Raw genomic sequence first — 8,258 nt, 5'->3', positions numbered from 1 at the left:
CATCTTTGATTCATTTGTGCAGTTGTTACTCTGTGTATTTTATTCCATCGCTTATTGTTGTGAGATTGTCCCTAACCCCCCCTCTCTCTCTCTCTCTCTCTCAAATTCCATGTAATTGTTTTTCCCCCCACTTTCTTTTTATTGTTTTCACCTTTTATGTAGCAATGCTTTTGTGGCATCCATTCTTTTACTTGTATGTTCTGTGTATGTCTGTTCAGGTAGTTTTAACTCATTTTACACATTGTGGTTCTATCAGATATTGGTATTTTCTTCAGGAGATATGGATTTTGACTTTTGCAACTACAGTATACAGCATTTTATGAACAGAGCATAGAGTGAATATAGGGAGAATTTTTACTGTTTAGTAGAAGAGGAATGTAAAAATGGGGAAATTCAATTTTGTAAATAACTATTGGACTTTGGGACGCTATGAGGATATCTTTAAATGAATGAATGAATATTTTCAGGTTTTGTTGAATTTAGAGGTATGGGTGAGCCTAAATTCCCTTTTTTGTGTAAAGAAAGGAGGTAAGGGACCAGAGAGGTGCCAGACCACAGAATTTTGCCTGAGAACCCCCATGTAAACATATGCTTAACCTCTAGGCTCGCTAGATCTCTATACTGTACAATATAAATACTGTAACATAATACAGTCCATATATATTGTTATGTCTTAAAAGATAAAATGAAGTTTAAAACAGAAAATACTACAGGTAGTCCCCACTTAAAACGTCAAGTACACTGTGCCTGTAAGTTTTAAGTCACCTTTATATACATTTTCAAAAGAATAGAAACTAACTAACTACCATTTTAAATTGTTAGGTTTCACTTCAAAAATATTTTGTAATCACTAAAGTGCCTGACCATACCTTGTGTTTCGGCATAAGTGATCAAGACTGAATTTTTTCTAATTTTATTCAAGGCTACAGGACTTCTTTATATGTTGGTTAAGGATATGGGTCCAAAAATTTAAAATTTGAGTAATTAACTGTTAATTAATACCCCTTGAAGTAATCAAACACCTTTACAATACGTCAATTATGCGGTGCCCTTGTGTTTTAACATTACCCACAACGTGTCAAAAGACATCATCACGTCAGCCCACCTCTGATGGTTCACTGCTTCATTAGCCTTTGACTGTCCTCTGAGTCATACACATATTGTTGTGACTGGCTGTTGTTGTACAGTAATAAGCTGACAAGATGTAACAATAAGACTTGTGAACTTGTAAAACTTGTATGAGCACAAAAGGGTAGGTATGGTTGCCCCATGAAGGCCCATTGTATGTGTAGTGTCAGCAGTGTGCTCTCCCTTTTTAAAATGTTCAATCCCTTTTATTTTCATCTCTAACAAAATAGATTTTCTTTGTCTCTTGCTGTCAGCCTCACTAGTTATTTTTTTTGGTCAATTAGCATTCATGTTAGTGGAGGTTAAAACAAAAAGGACAAATCATGAAAACAACAAAGATTAAGCCAGTCACTACGATATGTGTGTGACCAAGAGGACATTCAGAGTGACCGAGGCAATGAACCATTTGAGACAGGCTAGCATGATGACGCCTTGACACGTGGTGGCTCGTGTTAGACCAGGAACATTTTTACACTAAGTAAACAGTTTCCTTGATTGGCTCCTCGTGCAAATGTGAACTTCCTGTTGTGCAAACTCGGGTTAAGTGAGGACTATGAGTGTGTGTGTGTGTGTGTGTGTGTATGTATGTATGTACTCTTAACTGAAAATTATTAGAAAGGACTCGAGATATCATGTCTGTATTAGATAGGATTGCCAGTATCAAGAGTGAGACAGAAAGAGTGTTCAGAAGAGTACAGTACAGTTGTATGTAAACAAATTTCTAAGTGTCATCCAGCTCTCTGTTTGGGAGGGATGCCTTAGTAATTTTTTTTTTTTTACAGTTTAAAGAAAATATATGGACATGACAGTTATATTAGGTTAATAAGAATTGAAATCATTGATACTTACTGCAGCTCTAAAGTAAAGAAAATTTGAATCTAAATGGGGGTGGTTATAAAGTGATATTTGAAGAGTTGATAGTGTGAGGGATTAAGAATAACTACTTTAGTGTCAACAAAAGAGGGGCAGATATGGTATTAGAAAATAGATTTCACAATAAATTGAAACAACCGAGGTTTTTTAAAGGTGACTAAGACTGTAATCTCCGAGGTTATATACGTACAGGTACTCCCCGACTTATGTCCACCCGCACTTGCGACTTGCCTCAGTCGTACCAAAATGTGGTCAAATTATGTATTTTTGAGTCCCAAAGTCAGTACACAGGCAAAATTTTCATCTGTAATTCACTTTAAAATGGCTGGCAAGCTTAAAAGTGAGTGTTTTGTGGTGCTGACAAGAAAAAGAGACCCAAATTTTCGATTTTCTATGTTTTATTTAAGCATTTCCGACTTACGACCATTTTGACTTACGACCTGGATGTTGGTCCCTAACCCCCGGGGAGTACCTGTATAGTATTGACACATAGAAAGAATGAGAACTGACGAAGTGGATGTTTATAAGAGTTGATGGGGAACATGCTGAAGTTTTAATAGATGGAGGAGGTTCTGCATAAGCCACCCTGTTGGACAAGAAAGGGCATACAGATTTTATTTCATTAGATACAGTACGTGTTAGGGTCAGTGCTCAGTGTAGATACGCTGCTCTTGTGAATCCATTCCCATTACTGATGTAAACTCACTTTCTTTATTTTCCAGTGATAAATATTAACATTTTGACATTGGCTTTATTAGAATTAAGTGTTATATCTTACACTTCTGTTGTCAGGTACAATTAGCATAAAAACTTGGAGAAATATAAGCAGCATGCTGTGCTGTTGTCAGCACTTAATTCATTTTATTATTCTATCTTTATTTAAGTTGAATTTTGAGGGATCCATGTTTATTAACACCATACAGTATCAAGTGGATATTAATGAGTTTGATCACTTGTGTGAGCCCCGACACATTTAGGGTGGCTTCCATAAGTAAATATTTCTTATGTTATTTACCTATAACTGTACAGTACAGTATAAACAGTACAGAGAAAATTAGAATCTAGTTGGTGAGAATCTTTGTACAGTAATAAGTGCATTTGTCTCTCTTGTTTGCAGTATATAATTAGGTGAAATGATACATACATGTACTGTACAGTACAGATGGTATGGGAGAGTATTTTATATGACAATAGTAGCTAATTAATATGAAAGTTATATAATGAATATATAAGTAATGGAAGGTAAATATATTGTAAGCTGTTAATACTGTACAAGATGTTATTGTAAACCATCTAATTAGGAATTGTTTTTAAAACTTCTAAAATTGGCTACATTTTAAGTTCAAATTACAGTATACAATATATTTAATAACTTTGTCAACAACTTGATTGTAGTGATTAAACAACTTTATAATGGATGAAATCAGGGCTTAAAATTAGCAATACTGTACAGTAATGTAAAAAACATGTACTGTATAAACATTTTGTTATATCAAAGCCATTTTGGGATGAATCACATTGAATTGCATAGGTATAACTGTACAGTATATATTAGTTACTATTGTCAAACATCCAATTTCTTGACACAAATAAATAAATTAATACAGCAGTATATATATTAATGTGGGTCTTTATACTACTCTACATAACATTGTAGACAGCTTTGTACTCTTAGTATTTCACAGACAACTTGCCAAATATGTTATAGAGGTATTTTTTCATGCTTTAAAATGTAATATTGTTTTTGTAATATTTTGTGCAGGTTGTATTCATAGCAGACAGAAGATTTCATTGCAGCTTTGACTATGACACTTCAGTTCAAGTGAATATTAGAGCCTTAATGGTGCCCAATGTGTTCTCAGGCAGCATCAAGCGTGGAGTTCACCAGATTAACATCAGATAATTTGATTCCACTGTGTAGGTAAGGAAAGGTAGGTGTGGTAGGTCCGTATCCCTTTTTGAGATTTGCCTTAGGTTAACTATTTTTTTTAACTGAGGATTGCACTTCATCTTATTAAACTTGTGATTGTTTTGCCTTCCTGTTTCTGCTTTTTACCTATACAGAGTATAGTTTACATTTTGAGAATCTGTTACACAGTTTTCAGTATTTATTTTCATTTGAGAAACTTGTGCATGCTAACTTAATTTGCATTCTTTCATTCACTTGTAGAATGATTGTTCATGCTTCAAAAGTCACATGGGAAGTACTGTACAGTATAACTTTAGTCCTATATTTTCCCTGGTTTGTTTCTTAACACTCGGGATTGGCTCCCATCTATAATTATTGTTACAGTACTAGACTTTACACTCACGAATGTGAATGTGAAAAGGTGCGATGAATCATATGGAATCATTTAAAAATAATTTTATACAGTATCTAAGTTCCCCCTCCCTACCCTTTGTGGTGTGGGTATATATTAGCATATTGTAGTATGTAATACAGTAATCATTACATATAAGAGAAGAAAGCGTGTACACTCATTCAGGCAAGTGTTAACAAGCGAGATCGATTGATATCAAAACCCGGCCCAAACATAGGAAGATTCCGTTGAATCGAATACAGTACATCTATACATCTGGCAATGAAGTGGTTATGTTCATGAAATTCACTTCATCCTCGGAACTTCTTTCTCAGGGTTAGATTTAAATGGGAATAGGTTCCAGTCCATCATTATTCTGTATTTTGCATATACCAAAATTAAAAAAAATATAATAAACAATAAATATGATACATAGCACATCATAAAATGTTAGCACATATTTTATGTTCAGTAAATAGCTCTGGGTAATGCCGAGAGTGAACTACAGAGTTCAGCCAGCCAACTGACTCAGACGTGTGTGGTTGCTGCAATGCACTTTGTATGCCATGATGTCACATCAGGCTCCAGGGGAGACAGGGAGACAGTGGCCGGGAGTGTGGCTGGCTGGCGACGCAGTTAAAGCAGCCCACTGCCTCCATGCAAAAGTTTACTTCCCACACACACACGTTCTTCATTTTTCCTATATTATAGTTTTACACTGTACTGTATTACCTCGCTATACCAAATTACTGTACAGTAATTGGTAAGCAGCCATTTCAGTTCAGTATAGGAAGTTTTTTTTGGTAGAAAGTAATTAAAAAAACTCGTCCAATACCAAACTTTGTTCAGCATAAATGAAAAAGTTTGGTATTTTTAGTCCAGATAAATTGTCACAATGCCAGATTTTTTTAATATATAAATTGTAGTTTGGTAACACGAGACTTTAATAAACACAAAATATCATACAGAAACACATAGATATTGTACAAAAAGTAGTTCTATATTACATAAACAGCTCCTTATTGGTTGCTGGCTGGTCAGCTGTTCATCTATATAAACAGAGCATCAGGTATTTAATATGACGATAAATCATCTGAGGCCGAGTGGGATTATTTGGGCAGAAAAATTATTGATTTACTTTACAGTAAAATGATCCAGCACCAAATGAACCTAAATGATAGGGAATTATGGTGATATTGCGTACCTGTACTGTTGTCTTAAGGGGTCTCGGGACTGGAGGGGCAATTTTCTACTCAGTCCAGCCAGTAACCTGCCTTTCCTACCTTTTCTCTCACACACAGTTAACATGCCACTCCTAATTTTTTCTTATTTTATAGTTTTATATTATATTTTCTTTATTTCTAACTCATATTAGGGTATTGTATTGCAGTACAGCAAAGCCTCGAATAACGACGTTAATGTGTCCTCCAATATTGCAGTGTAAGGTGAATCGTCTTATTGCCAATCATTAATTACCATTAAAATAAGCAATAATAATGAGATGTGTTCCCAAGTGTGACCTTTTCATATCTTTTGTGTGGCTTTTTACCCTCTCTTCCCCCCAAAACAATACAATTAATGAAAAATGCAAACCAAATTTTTTAAATAATGTTTCTGAATGCACCTTATACAATATAAATGAATAATAATATGGTCACACAAGAGGAGACGGGACGCCATTGTTTTCATTTGCGTTTACAGCCGGGAGTCCGGGACGATAGTTCTACACGAGAAAATTAAGAAAATAAGACCCTGGTTGTAGCTATAGTAAATTTAATGTAAAAAAATTAATATATATGTTTTAAGTAACATTATTTAATGTTAATTAATGGAGCAATCGAAGCAGCTAACCACTAATGACAAAAAAAAAAGTGGATTGGGAACGCCAACATATACGTGCACATTTAAGGATACCGCGTCATTTATCTTCAGAATATGTACAAAAGATTCATTATTGTTTATTAATGAATATGTATTTGATTGAATTAATCTCTATATATGCGAAATGAACAATACAATTCATTAATACATAGAATATTGAAACACACAAGAGGATACGAGACGACATTGTTGTCAGTGTTTACACCCATAATGTCAGTTATCCACCTGAAACTGAAGAAAATATGACCCTGGTTGTTGTTGTTGTTGTTGTAGTAAAATTAATATAAAAAATATGTATGTTTTGATTAATGTTATTTAATGTACAGTAGAAGTAACCACTGATATTAAAGAAAAGGTGACTGATAGTGGAACGCTAATGTATATGTGCGCACTCAAGGAAACAGTCATTTATCTTAAGAATATTACAAAAGATTCATTATTGTTTATTACTGAATATGTATTTCATTGAATTAGTGTTTATACTGTATATGTGAAATGAACAATGCAGTTCATTAATAATACGTAGAATATTAAAACACACAATAGGAGACAAGACGGCATTGTTTTCGTTAGTGACGATGGTTCTACATAAGAAACTGAAGAAAATAAGACCCTGGTTGTAGCTGTATTGAACTTAATTTAAAAAATTGAATACTTGTATTTATGTTTTAAGTAAAGCTATTTAATGTTAATAAATTGAACACTAGAAGTAGCTAACCACTAATGGTAAAGAAATAAGACGAGGCGATTGGGAACGCCAACGTAAGAACAGTAAGTGCGTACAAGTGAAACATATAGTCATTTCTCTACATATGAATATGAAAGCAACACTTATTTACTTTTCATATATGTTTTAAATAATATTTATGAATGTAAAACTAAAATTCTATTCACCAATGGTGGTAAAGTCTAAAACATAAGAACAGCAAATGAATATTGTGTGAGTTTTTACTCATGACAAAGTCATCAGGTTCAACTCTGGCTGAAGCTGTTGCTTTCCATAAAGCTGTTGCTGAAACTGTTACTGAACCTGAAGTTGATGTTGAAGCTGCTTATGATGCTGAATTTGATGGTGTAGCTGAAGTTGATGGTTTAGGCCTTCGAATAATAAAGCTGTCAAAAGAACCTTGCACAGCTGCTTTCTTCTCTCATTATACATCTTTATGTAGAGGTTATTTGCGTTCATTTAAATTTTAATGCTTTGTTCTGTTAATGGATCCACTTCAGAAAATATGTTCATTGCTTGCTCCATATAATATCCACAGACCCCTCGCCCTTTACATATCGCTTTAACACATCTAGTTTCTCGGCTAAGCTTAGACACTTTCTGTTAGCTTTTGAAACAACACTACCATCACTTGCTCTCTTGCTCGTGTTGAATAGGGATGTAAGAAACCTGATATTTATTTCTCCAGTTCCTGTTCCAGATGCGTGAAAACAAAATGCCCGTCAAGCTCCGACCGTTGTTTACCAATCATTAGCCAGGCAGCTTCTTTGCGCAAAGCGCTCTTCATTTTTTTTTTTTTTATAATACATATCAGGATTTAGTTATTATTTATATAAAATTGTAATTTTATTTTATTTTTATTATATTTTGGTCGTAAATACGATTGAAATAAGGACGTAAATTGAATTGGGTCCTAAATTAACTCGGGTTTTAATGTGAAAAGTTGTTGGTCGAACCATTGTTATCGGAGGCTTTACTGTATTATATTTGAGGAGGGGTTCGGTAGAGTAGAGTAAAGCCAATTTGTTGGGAATAGAAAGATACTACAGTACTGGAATCTGTGGAGCAGTCCGGTAATAGTGAAGTTCAATATAAAGAGTTAATACTGCACAGTATTATATTTTCTTTATTTTTCTGGCTCATTCAAGTACACTATTGATTTTTCCACAACTTTTATAGTTTTATTACATGTAACAATGGTAACATGCGTAGCCTTCGCACAGCTGACTGGTAACGTGTTATGTGGAGTTCTATTATTATTTAAATGGTTACTTTATATGGTATTTGATGCTCTTTGCAGTATTCATACATCATTCTCAGATACTGAGTGGTTAGGCAGAAAGTGACTG

This window comes from Homarus americanus, unplaced genomic scaffold, assembly GCF_018991925.1.
Source record: "Homarus americanus isolate GMGI-L3 unplaced genomic scaffold, GMGI_Hamer_2.0 scaffold52806, whole genome shotgun sequence".
Taxonomy (NCBI): domain Eukaryota; kingdom Metazoa; phylum Arthropoda; class Malacostraca; order Decapoda; family Nephropidae; genus Homarus; species Homarus americanus.
This window is presented reverse-complemented; position numbering follows the sequence as displayed.